At 42.5% G+C, this 12315-nt stretch overlaps 1 pseudogene; it reads left to right on the top strand.

The window, feature by feature from the left end:
• The window catches only part of LOC147361927 (ATP-binding cassette sub-family C member 4-like), a 67541-nt pseudogene that overhangs the window by 44305 nt on the left and 10921 nt on the right, over positions 1–12315 (top strand).

Genomic DNA, 12315 nt, shown 5'->3' with positions numbered 1-12315 from the left:
TGGGTACCTAAAGCAAAACCATTGGCACAGGCTCCTGTGGAACCCTTCATTTTGATCTTATCTCTGCTTTCTAGGTTACCTGCCAGGCTGGATTAGTCATAAAAGGCCCTCACCCGGGGAGAGCCAGATTATTAAAACTGGTGGATGTTGTCCAAATGATGCATATCTGCTAAACAACTGTAATTTGGATTTTTCCCTGGTTGATATTTTAGCTGGTTTTTTTGACAACCAACAATGTCAAGCCAAGTGCCTAAAGACCAGACATAGCAGGAGCTGGAAGGACCCTTCCCCATGAGCATGAAGGATCCAGCAGGGTGGGATACACAGTTAAAGCAGTGACTGTAAGAAATTATTCATCTGTAGGTCTAATAGAAAGGTCAGACAGCCCTATTTTTCTTCACTTATGATTGGAATTTATTCCTTCATAATCCCTTCCTCTTCACTCTGAGTTTTATATTGATACCATGGCAGAGATGGGGAGAAACAGGAAAAGAACATGGGTCTCCATCCAGATAATGCAGTTTGGTTCACAAGGGCTCACAGTTATAGACATTTCCTCCTCCTCTCAGGTTCCCCTTGCTTGCAGCTGTGGCTCTAGGATTCCCTGAGTACAAACCACTCCTGTCTTTCTCCATGACCTGCAGTCCTTCCCTGGAAAACTTAGGACAACCACTTACCCTCCTAGCTTCATGTATTATCTGTAAATGAAAATGAAGTTTTTGCTTTTCTCATTTGTGAAGATCCTCTGAGAAAACTGATCAGAAAGAGCTGTGAAATGATAACCTGAGTCTCTGTGATGCAGACATTACCCCCCTAATCCATCCCTCAGAGACATGCCAGGGCCAGCTGCCCTGGATGACAAGGTGGGGAGGCTCTGGGGTGGCAAGTGTGGTATGTAGGTGATAGTGGTGCTGAGAGGACACAGAACAACTGGTGTTAACTTGGACAAGCATCTTAACCTAATCCCAAATCCTTTTTGGTCAAAATCTCCATCAACTGTGATTACAACCTGCAAAATATTCATGCCACTCTTTCTATTTGTTAAACCAGCCTGTAAAATTCAGTCATAAGTCTTCTTAGAATTGTCTAAGAATGTTCAGATATTCTTCCCTGTGTTTCCCTAGGACTCAGTACCATGTGCAGATCTCCATGGATTTGTGTCCATCTGAGATCATAATCTTCAGAGGCCTTGACCCAGACCACGTGAATATGCATGTCCCCACCACGCCACCTTGCTCTCATAACAAGCAGATGCTAAGTGTTGATTACATTCCTATTGCCTGAAGCTGCCTACCACGGTATCATACTTTTCCTGATAAAGATGAATGCTTAAATCAGCATCAACAAATGATTTAGTTTGCCTCATATTAAAATAAGAGAAAAAAATGATTTAGTTTTGAATTCACCCTGTTGTCTTTTTAGAACAAGACCATTCTCCAAGATAAAATCATCTCACAGATGACATGATAATTAAGTGAATATTCATGGAACTCTTAGCACAATCCCTTGCATATAGTAAACGCCTGGTAAATGGTGTCTGCTGTTGACATTGTATATACTTAACATAATGATAGAAAGTTGGCTGTATGTTGAGGGCAAGCTTAAATATGTCATAAAGGTTCATGACATGGGCTTTCTGGCTCCATGTATGGATACTTTTCAGTGTCCATCAGGTTGTTTTTCCCCTCCCTGGGCCTCAGTGTCTCCATCTGTAAAATGAGATAATACTGTTACTAGGTAGAACTCTTGTGAGGATAAGTGAGTCAATACATGTGAAATATTGAGTGTTCAGCCTTGAACACAGTCAGCACTCAGTAAATGTTAACTATGGATAGAAAACCAAGAAAAAGGAATTCCCACTTCAAAAGATCAACATTTTAATTTTTTCCCTACGTTTCTGGACCCTGAATTTGTAATTAACCACTTTTTTATCCCTGCATGTATAGATGAGGCTTCTGGATTCCTCACCTATGATGCCTGCTTATTCATCCCTCTAGTAACAGCTGCTTACTCCTGATAGTTTGCGATTCAGCTCCTACTCTCTAAACCTCAAATATTCTCATCTGTTAAAGATACTAATGCCTGCTTCATAGGGTACTGAGTGTATCACAAGAGATGATACCCAGAAAGTTCTTATCAGAGTGTTTGGCTCATGCGATAAACATCATGAGAGCCACCTATAGTTTTATTTCTTTGGATGAGTGCGCATTCCTTGCTGTTGCAACAAGGATTTCAAGGAAAGGAGTTTAATCCTAACAACACAAACCATTAAAATTTATCTTTGAAAGTATCCTTGACATGGAGGCCTCTGTATTTTCGTTATTTCAGACATTTCTACTTGTGAATGGTGTGGTGGGAGTGATGGTGGCTACAATTCCTTGGATCGCTATACCTGTGATTCCCCTTGACATTATTCACTTTGTTCTCCAGCGATATTTCTTAGAGATGTCGAGAGATGTGAAACACCTGGAATCCACAAGTGAGTACCGGGGCTCTTAGATTGGGATGGTCATTCAGGCTGGCTTTCCGTTTATGCTGTAATTAACCACACCACTGAAATTCCACAGATTATATCTTCTGGAATTTCTCACTAAGTTAACATTAGGTAATTGAATATGTAGCCACTGAGGCAGTGTGGCCCTTAAGGCAAATGGACCTGTTGCTGGGTCAACTCCAGTTTGAATCTTAGGACAGGGAATATGAGCACCATGAGGACAGGGACTGTTTCTGTCTTGTTCATGATATACTTCCTAAAGCAGAGTATCCAGCCTACAAATTTCTTAAAAATAAACTATTTCATCATGTTGGAACTAATGCAGGAGGAAAATAGAGAATTTTGCTTCTCTTGAAGTTACCAGAAATGACAAGGAAAGGAAACAATTAGGAAAAGGAAAGGAGACATCAGGAAATATATGTCAGAACTGATATATTTGAAAAATACATTCTTTCCAATGTTCAAGTAAGTTGCAGTTGTTAAATGTATTGAAAAGATAAGTCCTGTTTTTTTCAGCTTTGCACATTATCATCACCAGTATTTGGAGTGATACCCCACTGTGGCCCCTCCTTTTTTAAATTACTCATATAAATAATAGTGAAAATCATCCCCTAGGAGAACACAGGAGGGGAATATGTTCAGAATGCATTTGGTTTATTACTCCATTTGACTTCCTAGTTTAAGAATAATGTGGAACAGGGACTTCCCTGATGGTCCTGTCATTAAGAGTCTGTGCTTCCACTATAAGGGGCACAGCTTCAGTCCCTAGTCTAGGAACTAAGATCTTGCATGGTGTGGCCAAAAAAAATAGAATACTCTAGAACACATTTTATGATTAATCATTCTGTAGGTAATTACCAATTATGAAATAATTGAATTTATCTCATCAATATTAAAACAAAAATAGTAGGGAAAGTAGAATTGTTATATATTTCTTAAAAAGTTACAAGAACTATAGCCAAAAAGGGAAAAGTAAGGATGGAAGATGTTTGTATCAGAGACCTCAACCATGAATAATTATTGTAAATTAATACCGACTTAACAACAGACTGGTTCCAAATAGGAAAAAAAGTACGTCAAGGCTGTATATTGTCACCCTGCTTATTTAACTTCTATGCAGAGTACATCACGAGAAGCACTGGGCTGGAAGAAGCACAAGTTGGAATCAAGATTGCCAGGAGAAATATCAATAACCTGAGGTATACAGATCACACCACCCTTATGGCAGAAAGTGAAGAGGAACTAAAGAGCCTCTTGATGAAAGTGAAAGTGGAGAGTAGAAAAGTTGGCTTAAAGCTCAACATTCAGAAAACTAAGATCATGGCAACTGGTCCCATCACTTCACAGGAAATAGATGGGGAAACAGTGTCAGACTTTATTTTTTGGGGCTCCAAAATCACTGCAGATGGTGACTGCAGCCATCAAATTAAAAGACGCTTACTCCTTGGAAGGAAAGTTATGACCAACCTAGATAGCATATACAAAAGCAGAGACATTACTTTGCCAACAAAGGTCCGTCTACTCAAGGCTATGGTTTTTCCAGTAGTCATGTATGGATGTGAGAGTTGGACTGTGAAGAAAGCTGAGCACTGAAGAATTGATGCTTTTGAACTGTGGTGTTGGAGAAGACTCTTGAGAGTCCCTTGGACTGCAAGGAGATCCAGCCAGTCCATTCTGAAGGAGATCAGCCCTGGGGTTTCTTTGGAAGGACTGATGCTAAAGCTGAAACTCCAGTACTTTGGCCACCTCATGGGAAGAGCTGATTCATTGGAAAAGACTCTGATGCTGGGAGGGATTGGGGGCAGGAGGAGAAGGGGACGACAGAGGATGAGATAGCTGGATGGCATCACTGACTTGATGGACGTGAGTCTGGGTGAACTCCGGGAGTTGGTAATGGACAGGGAGGCCTGGTGTGCTGTGTTTCATGGGGTCGTAAAGAGTTGGACACGACTGAGCAACTGAACTGAACTGAACCTTCTAGAAACCAAGCCAAGTAGAGAAGCATATTGAGTCCCATAGTTCTTTATATCTACTAATGGAAACAAATCTCAAATCATCCAAACAAGTTTTTTTTTTTTTTTTTCATTGTGGCATTTGCATGTTTTGTTTTATAATAAACACTTAAGAGGTATTTATTCTAATTATTTGTGAAAAGGATAGTGATCATCAGTTTCACAAAAGCTATAGAAAAACAAATTCCGTCATCAAGAGAACCAGCTAAACTTTTGGAAGGTTCAGTTGTGTGAGATGTTTGGATGGATGGGGAGCAGTAGAGTCCAGATGTGTGTGACTTTGTGCTGATATGACCTGGGGAGGCAAAAGAAGAAGTGATGAGCTCCATCCAGTCTTTTTGTAGGCAAGGCTTCAGATGTTTTATGATTTGAGGCCACCCATGATGTGGACTCATTCAATAGTCTTGTTGTGAAGCAGGTCTCTGGTACATTCAAAGAGGGGTTGTTCCAGAAGGAACACTTTACAGAGATTTTTGCTTGGGGAAAGAGCCATTTCCCATCATATGGAAGTGGAGGGAAGGGTACCTCCTGTGTCTTTTTTCAAGAAGCAGTACAGGATTTTCTCACTATTGGTTATAGGGAGTCTGAAAACTTTGGTATCATCCCTATGGAATATTGGGACTTTTTGCACCCTGTCATTGCAACAAGTTAAACAATAAATTCAATCTAGAAGCCTATTCCTCCACACCCCAGATAACCACATATGGTGGCCAGTTGATAGATCTGTTTATGTTCTCTCTCTAAGTGGTGGGTCTGTGCCATAAATGATGACATTGCTGTTTTTTTCTAAATAGTAACATAGTATATCTTAAGGTCCCTGCTGGAGCCACCAGCAAAAAGGATACCTGAGTTCTGTGACCATAAGGCACAAACCTGCTTCATCCTTGTGCTCTGAAGGACTACTGATGTTGTGAGGTTTAGTTTCAGATCTTACTGCCTAAATGCCCCTGGAAGTTTAGGCTGACATTTTTTTTCTTAATGACATATTCACAGCTGATTATAATGAGGTTTGTGGTGGGGGTCGGGGAGGGGAGGCACATTTTTGCAAAAGTGAGCATAACAGGAGTAAGTCATGGACAAGTACGTAAAACCAGGATGGCATTTGGTTGCCTTTCGCTAGCCAGCTTTTTGCTTTTGGCACTGCCTGAATGATGAGGCCATATCCAAATTCTGGCAGAAATGTACAGTGATCAACTAGAATGTCTGCCACGGGCATTTTTAGGGCAGGGGTAGCATGTATATAGGTGTATTAGGACCATGGATCCTCAAGTCTGCTGTTTTAAGGGTTCCTCATGCCGAATTCTCAGATGTACAGTAATGGCTAAGAGTATTGATATTAGCTGAGTAAGATTTGAGAGTTTTCTAAACATAAATAATAATAATAATAATATATAACATTAATAAATTAATAATCTATTAATAATGCAATAATAATATAATTATAATTTTTCTGGAGAAAAATATGCATCGTCACACATGGGCATGCTTAATGCTGGTTATTCTTTCTCTGAGACACTAGTATTGTGATTAAGCACAACCTTGGAAGTAAGGCATATTTGACTCTCACACCCAGGTGGTGAGTAAATTGTACTTAATCCTAGGCAGAGAGTGCTCTTAATGCCTCAGTCTCTGGAGTTCTTGGGACGATTTTTGAATGCTTTTAGAGTTCTTCATGGCCACTAGTAAAGGCACTGGGACACTGAACATGAAGGGATTAAGAACTTATTCACAACTAGAGTTCTGAGTTCAGTCTCTGAGTCGTGTCCAACTCTTTGCGACCTCAAGAATCCCAGCATACCAGGCCTCCCTGTCCATCACCAATACCCAGAATTCACGCAGACTCACGTCCATCGAGTCAGTGATGCCATCCAGCTATCTCATCCTCTGTAGTCCCCTTCTCCTCCTGCCCCCAATCCCTCCCAGCATCAGAGTCTTTTCCAATGAATCAGCTCTTCCCATGAGGTGGCCAAAGTACTGGAGTTTCAGCTTTAGCATCAGTCCTTCCAAAGAAACCCCAGGGCTGATCTCCTTCAGAATGGACTGGTTGGATCTCCTTGCAGTCCAAGGGACTCTCAAGAGTCTTCTCCAACACCACAGTTCAAAAGCATCAATTCTTCAGTGCTCAGCTTTCTTCACAGTCCAACTCTCACATCCATACATGACTACTGGAAAAACCATAGCCTTGAGTAGACGGACCTTTGTTGGCAAAGTAATGTCTCTGCTTTTGTATATGCTATCTAGGTTGGTCATAACTTTCCTTCCAAGGAGTAAGTGTCTTTTAATTTCATGGCTGCAGTCACCATCTGCAGTGATTTTGGAGCCCCCAAAAATAAAGTCTGACACTGTTTCCACTGTTTCCCCATCTATTTCCCATGAAGTGATGGAATCAGATGCCATGATCTTTGTTTTCTGAATGTTGAGCTTTAAGCCAACTTTTTCACTCTCCTCATTCACCTGCATCAAGAGACTTTGTAGTTCCTCTTCACTTTCTGCCATAAGGGTGGTGTCATCTGCATATCTGAGGTTATTGATATGTCTCCCAGCAATCTTGATTCCAGCTTGTGCTTCTTCCAGTCCAGCATTTCTCATGATATACTCTGCATAGACGTTAAATAAGCAGGGTGACAATATACAGCCTTGACGTACTCCTTTTCCTATTTGGAACCAGTCTGTTGCTCCATGTCCAGTTCTAAATGTTGCTTCCTGACCTGCATATAGGTTTCTCAAGAGGCAGGTCAGGTGGTCTGGTATTCCCATCGCTTTCAGAATTTTCCATAGTTTATTGTGATCCACACAGTCAAAGGCTTTGGCATAGTCAAAAAAGCAGAAATAGATGTTTTTCTGGAACTCTCTTGCTTTTTCCATGATCCATTGGATGTTGACAATTTGATCTCCGGTTCCTCTGCCTTTTCTAAAACCAGCTTGAACATCTGGAAGTTCACGGTTCACGTATTGCTGAAGCCTGACTTGCAGAATTTTGAGCATTACTTTACTAGCATTTGAGATGAGTGCAATTGTGCGGTAGTTTGAGCATTCTTTGGCATTGCTTTTCTTTGGGATTGGGATGAAAACTGACCTTTTCCAGTCCTGTGGCCACTGCTGAGTTTTCCAGATTTACTGGCATATTGAGAGCAGCACTTTCACAGCATCATCTTTCAGGATTTGAAATAGCTCCACTGGAATTCCATCACCTCCACTAGTTTTGTTCGTAGTGATGCTTCCTAAGGCCCACTTGACTTCACATTCCAGGATGTCTGGCTCTAGGTCAGTGATCACACCATAGTGATTATCTGGGGCATGAAGATCTTTTTTGTATAGTTCTTCTGTGTATTCTTGCCATCTCTTCTTAATATCTTCTGCTTCTGTTAGGTCCTTACCATTTCTGTCTTTTATCGAGCCCATCTTTGCATGAAATGTTCCCTTGGTATCTCTAATTTTCTTGAAGAGATCTCTAGTCTTTCCCATTCTGTTGTTTTCCTCTATTTCTTTGCATTGATCGCTGAGGAAGGCTTTGTCTCTTTTTGCTATTCTTTGGAACTCTGCTTTCAGATGCTTATATCTTTCCTTTTTTCCCTTGCTTTTCACTTCTCTTCCTTTCACAGCTATTTGTAAGGCCTCCCCAGCCATTTTGCTTTTGTGCATTTCTTTTCCATGGGGATGGTCTTAATCCCTGTCTCCTGTACAATGCCATGAACCTCATTCCATAGTTCTTCAGGCACTCTTATCCATAAGATCTAGTCCCTTAAATCTATTTCTCACTTCCACTGTATAATCATTAGGAATTTGATTTAGGTCATACCTAAATGGTTAGTGGTTTTCCCTACTTTCTTTAATTTCAGTCTGAATTTGGCAATAAGGAGTTCATGGTCTGAGCCACAGTCAGCTCCTGGTCTTGTTTTTGCTGACTGTATAGAGCTTCTCCGTCTTTGGCTGCAAAGAATATAATCAGTCTGATTTCGGTGTTGACCATCTGGTGATGTCCATGTATAGAATCTTCTCTTCTGTTGTTGGAAGAGGGTGTTATGACCAGTGCATTGTCTTGGCAAAACTCTATTAGTCTTTGCCCTGCTTCATTGCATATTCCAAAGCCAAATTTGCCTGTTACTCCAGGTGTTTCTTGACTTACTACTTTTGCATTACAGTCCCCTATAAGGAAAATGACATCTTTTGGGGCTGTTAGTTCTAAAAGGTCTTGCAGGTCTTCATAGAACCGTTCAACTTCAGCTTCTTCAGCATTACTGGTTGGGGCATAGACTTGGATTACTGTGATATTGAATATTTTGCCTTGGAAATGAACAGAGATCATTCTGTCGTTTTTGAGATTGCATCCAAGTACTGCATTTCGGACTCTTTTGTTGACCATGATGGCTACTCCATTTCTTCTTAGGGATTCCTGTCCACAGTAGTAAATATAATGGTCATCTGAGTTAAATTCACCCATTCCAATCCATTTCAGTTTGCTGATTTCTAGAATGTCGACATTCACTCTTGTCATCTCTTGTTTGACCACTTCCAATTTGCCTTGATTCATGGACCTGACATTCCAGGTTCCTATGCAATATTGCTCTTTACAGCATTGGACCTTGCCTATATCACCAGTCACATCCACAACTGGGTATTGTGTTTGCTTTGGCTCCATCCCTTCATTCTTTCAGGAGTTAGTTCTCCACTGATCTCCAGTAGCATATTGGGCACCTACTGACCTGGGATTTCTTCTTTCAGTATCCTATCATTTTGCCTTTTCATACTGTTTGTGGGGTTCTCAGGGCAAGAATACTGAAGTAGTTTGCCATTCCCTTCTCCAGTGGACCACATTCTGTCAGATCTCTCCACCATGACCCACCCATCATGGGTTGCCCCACAAGCATGGCTTAGTTTCATTGAGTTAGACAAGGCTGTGGTCCTAGTGTGATTAGATTGACTAGTTTTCTGTGAGTATGGTTTCAGTGTGTCTGCCCTCTGATGTCCTCTTGCAACACCTACTGTTTTAGTTGGGTTTCTCTTACCTTGGGCGTGGGGTATCTCTTCACGGGTGCTCCAGCAAGCGCAGCTGCTGCTCCTTATCTTGGACGAGGGGTATCTCCTCACTGCTGCCCTTCCTGACCTTCAACGTGGGATAGCTCCTCTAGGCCCTCCTGCGCCCGCTCAGCCATGGCTCCTTGGACATGGGGTTGGTCCTTCCGGCCGCTGCCCCTGGCCTCGCACGTGGGGGCGTGGGGTAGCTCCTCCCAACCGCCACCCCTGACCTCAGATGCAGGATAGCTCCTCTCAGCCGCTGCCCCTGACCCCGGACGTGGGGTCGCTCCTCTCGGCCGAGCTTAGTGCTCCGGTTGCAGCCGCCTGTGCTTAGTGTGCCAGTCGCAGCTGCCTACTAGAAGGTCTCACTAAAATGAAATAATGTTTAGAATCAAATCCCATACCCACCAGAGATGCTCAGGGGGCTCAAACAAAACATTGTGTGCACCAGGAGACCCCATAGAGGCTGAGCCAGACCTGCCTTTGAGTGTTTGAGTGTCTCCTGCAGAGGTATGGGTCAGCAGTGGCCTGCTGCAGGGGCAGGGGCTCTGGGTGCAGCAGATCTGTGTGTGGCATAAGCCCTCTTGGAGGAGGTCACCATTAACCCCACAACACAGCCACCAGAATTTACACAGGACTGGGGAAACAGACTCTGGGAGGGCACAAACAAAACCTTGTGTGCACCAGGACCCAGGAGAAAGGAGCAGTGACCACACAGGAGACTGACCCAGACTTGCCTGTGAGTGTCCAGGAGTTGCCTGTGAAGGCCTGGGTCACCGGTGGCCTGCTGCAGGGTTGGGGGCACTGAGTATGGCAGTGCATGCACAGGACCTTTTGAAGGAGGTTACTGTTATCTTCATTACCTGCACCATAGGTTGGTCTCAGGTCAAACAGCAGGGAAGGGACACAGCCCTGCCCATCATCAAAAAATTGGATTAAAGATTTATTGAGAAGGACAAGACCCAATTTCCCCCACAGTCTGTCTCTCACTTAAGGAGGCTTCCATAAGCTTCTTATCCTTATCCATCAGAGGGCAGACAGAATGAAAACCACAATCACAGAAAGCTAACCAAACTGATCACATAGACGACAGCCTTGTATAACACAAGAGAAAAATAGTTGTGTTACATTTTGGCATATTTTCTTTCAATGTTTCTTGTTTCATGAATTCTTCTGCAAAATTGGTATAATGATTTAATGTCATTACATGAATATTTTCTGTTCTTATTTTGGGTTCCCTGAAGCTTAACTCTAGGACAAGAATTTGAATGCAACAGGTTATTTGGGAGATGGTCCCAGAAAACACAGGTAATGGAGTATGGAAGTGAGAAAGAAAGGGAGTAAGAGCCAGAAAGGATGTATTATCAAGCACTTCAATTCTCACAGGAAAGAGAGGCAGCACCACTGCTAAACCAGGAGCTGAGAAATAGGTTGCTTTGGACCATAGCCTTGTCTAACTCAATGAAATGTATGAACCATCCCATGTAGGGCCACCCAAGATGGACGGGTCCTGGTGGAGAGTTCTGACAAAATGTGGTCCACTGGAGAAGGGCATGGCAAACCACTTCAGTATTCTTGCCTGGAGAACCCCATGAACAGTATGAAAACGCAGATAGATAGGACACTGAACGATGAACTCCCCAGGTTGGTGGGTGCCCAATATGCTACTGGAGAAGAATGAAGAAATAACTCCAGAAAGAATGAAGAGATGGAGCCAAAGCAAAAACAATACCCAGTTGTGGATGTGACTGGGGATGGAAGTAAAATATGATGCTGTGAAGAACAGTATTGTATGCTAAATCGCTTCAGTCGTGTCCGACCCTGTGTGACCCCCATAGACGGCAGCCCACCAGGCTACCCCGTCCCTGGGACTCTCCAGGCAAGAACACTGGAGTGGGTTGTCATTTCCTTCTCCAATGCATGAAAGTGAAAAGTGAAAGGGAAGTTGCTCAGTCGTGTCCGACTCTTAGCGAACCCATGGACTGCAGCCTACCAGGCTCCTCCATCCATGGGATTTTCCAGGCAAGAGTACTGGAGTGGGGTGCCTTTGCCTTCTCCACAATATTGCATAGTAACCTGAAATTTTAGGTCCATGAATCAGTGTAAATTGGGAGTGGTCAAACAGGAGATGGCAAGAGTGAACATCGACATTTTAGGAATCAGTGAACTAAAATGGACTGGATGGGCGAATTTAACTCAGATGACCATGATATCTACTACTATGGGCAAGAATCCCTTAGAAGAAATGGAGTATCCCTCTTAGTCAAAAAAGGAGTCCAAAAAGCAGTTCTTGGGTGCAATCTCAAAAGCAACACAAAGATCTCTGTTCGTTTCTAAGGCAAACCATTCAATATCAAGTAATCCAAGTCTGTGTCCCAACCAGTAATACCTAAGAAGTTGAAGTTGAACAGTTCTATGAAGACCTACAAGACCTTCTAGAACTAACACCCAAAAAAGCTGTCTTTTTCATTATAGGGGTCTGGAATGCAAAAGTAGGAGATCAAGAGATACCTGGAGTAATAGGCAAATTTGGTCTCAGAGTACAGAATGAAGCAGGGCAAAGACTAACAGAGTTTTGCCAAGAGAGCACGCTGGTCATAGTAAACACCCTCTTCCAACAGCCCAAGAGAAGACTCTATACATGGACATCACCAGATGGTCAAATCAAAATCAGATTGATTATATTATTTGCAGCCAAAGATGGAGAAGCTCTATTCAGTCAGACACAGGAACTAGGGAAAGCCACTAGACCATTCAGGTATGACCTAAATCAAATCCTTTACGATTATACAG

This window comes from Bos grunniens, chromosome 12, assembly GCF_055505025.1.
Source record: "Bos grunniens cultivar Pamir isolate PY7600 chromosome 12, Bosgru_T2T1.0, whole genome shotgun sequence".
Lineage (NCBI taxonomy): Eukaryota > Metazoa > Chordata > Mammalia > Artiodactyla > Bovidae > Bos > Bos grunniens.
Note: the sequence above shows the minus strand (reverse complement) of the source record. Positions and strands in the feature narration are given on the sequence as shown.